Genomic DNA, 2,500 nt, shown 5'->3' with positions numbered 1-2,500 from the left:
GCCCACAGAAGATATTCTTATAAATACACTGTGATGCTACAGTCAGAGCCCTCTTCTCCTCCTCTATAGTACAACATCACGTAGTATTGTGCGTTATCTTCGTTGAACCGAGTCCAGCTCTCTCCTCCTCCTACAGCCTGACCCCCGGCTGACCTCGCTCCCCCGCGTGCAGCTTGTGTTCAGGGAGTAATTCTCATTCCCTGGAAAAGCAGGTTTCGAGATTATGCAAAACGGCCTTTAGTGGCTAAAAAACACGCTCTCTCTCTCTCTCTCTCTCTCTCTCTCTCTCTCTCTCTCTCTCTCTCTCTGAGGTGGCAGATAAGCAGGACCCGTGAACAGCTGTATACATTGTACTCGGCTATATTAACCCATTCTGACCTGAGATCAGATTCTAAAAATGTCTATTACATCCTGACAGTTTCATTATTAACCCATTCTGACCTGAGATCAGATTCTAAAAGTGTCTTCGATTTTTCAAAAATAGCAGACCTACAAGCTCGTATCGCGCCACTCGGTGGCGCGATACGAGCTTGTAGATCTGCTATTTTTCAATAGCGAAAGCATGACATGATGCCAACACCAAAATGGGTTAAAGGGGAATACCACTCGAGTGCCGCGACGTTGGAATTCTAGAGAGAAAGTCATCAACCCTATTTAGACCTGAGGATGATGCTATACAAATGCCTTCTAAAAATCCTGACAGTTTTCTGAAAAACCTTTGTTTCTGTGTCAGTGGTTCTCAAGCAATTTCATGTCAAAGACTCCCAAAAATATATGTAATTGGCCGCCGACGACCCCCATCTGGAAATATGTTGTTCCAGGAACCCCCCCCCCCCCCCACCCCCCAGAAGCAAAGGTTTGAGTTAAAAACGTTCGCTCTGAAAGCTACTTAACACACGTTTTATGCCCAGAACTTTCAAATGGATGTGAAACTATAGAAGACAATATCGGACTCCAATCTTGGGAATTAATTCCTGGGTTAGTAGTACACATTATGCAGTTTGTACTGCGTGTGGAGTTTAAATGCCGACGCGGTGAGTCTAACAGTCTGGGACCGATCTATGGCTGTGTATTTGGAATACATGAAATAAATACACAGCCAACGGATACAAGTACAATTTTAATGCACTTACTTGTCCCGGACAACCGGACAAGCCTTAATGTCAAGCCCCTGCATGGCCTTAGAGATGCTGTGTGGAAATAATAATAAAAAAATAGTCTCCCTGTTCTGTTTAGCGTGATCAGTGACATCACGTGGGTGTGTACTCTAACTACTCTTTGGCCTACAGAGTACTATACACCGACAAAATGAGTGATATTCCCCTTTAAATACAACTTCCAAAACAAGCTAGCACAGCTAAAATAAGCTCACATCACAAGTTCATCGTCACACATGCCACAGTGTGTCGTGCGACGAAGCATAAACACACAGGGCTTATGTGGTTAACTCGCCTTAGTGACACCGAAGAGGCACAACATGCAACGAAGAAAGAAAAAAAAACACTTGACCCCAGTTTGAGCCGTATGACCTGCGTATCAAGGGTAAGGTTGTTTACCGAGGGCGTGGGGGGGAGGGGGGGGGGGGGGGGAGTGTGTCTTGACACCGGGAATGGCTGTGATTGGTCGTAATCTGACATGCCGCGGCGGTCATATGCCCAGAGCTATATTATAGCGTCGTCTCACCGCGAACACCGCTGGCCAAACACACAAACGCGCCAGTCACAAATCACATGCTAATTTCCCCCTTCCAGCCGATCGCTTGTTAAAGATTATAACATTAGGATTAAGATAGTGCAGCGGATTATGGAAGATCAAGGCCCCATTCATTGGCGAGCTTGCGAGTCATACAGCTACCTATACTTATACGTATACATACATACACACACACACACACACACACACACAGGACAATGTAGAGTTCCTCTGAAGGCCAAACGCATGTAAATCTGTTTCGGAATGGTATTTATCGACACCCGGGGAAAGTGCACAAACCTCCGTATCATGTCTTAATGCCCTGGCCTTTGGTGTCCTGGACTCGGAGGCACCAGGCACGCTCTCTAAAAGGTCTTTAAATCCCATATGGTAAGCCTTTTTTTCGTCTTAAACCTTTTATTTATATCGACGGAAAGTTGACTGAGGGCAGATTCTCGTTCACAGCAAATACCCTGGCCTTCATCGCAGTGTCACACACACACACACACACACACATGGATATTGAATAAGAACGGGAGTCTGCTGCCGCGCCTCGGCCAAAACGAGGCGAGCCTCTGAGTGACTCGGAGGAAGATTCAGTAGCATCGAAATGTCAGCCATTGAACTCATTACTTAACTGCTCCTGTGCATGGTGGAAAGTAACTAAGTACATTTACTTAGCCCATTCTGTACGGGAACCCCTTTTGGTGTTTTAAGCATTATGTTCTACTTTAGCTATTGAAAAATAGCAGACCTATACAAGCTCGTAGCGCGGCACTCGGTGCCACGCTATATACGAGCTGTACTT

Source organism: Protomyctophum parallelum (genome assembly GCF_964188405.1).
Source record: "Protomyctophum parallelum genome assembly, chromosome: 2".
NCBI classification, from domain to species: domain Eukaryota; kingdom Metazoa; phylum Chordata; class Actinopteri; order Myctophiformes; family Myctophidae; genus Protomyctophum; species Protomyctophum parallelum.
This window is presented reverse-complemented; position numbering follows the sequence as displayed.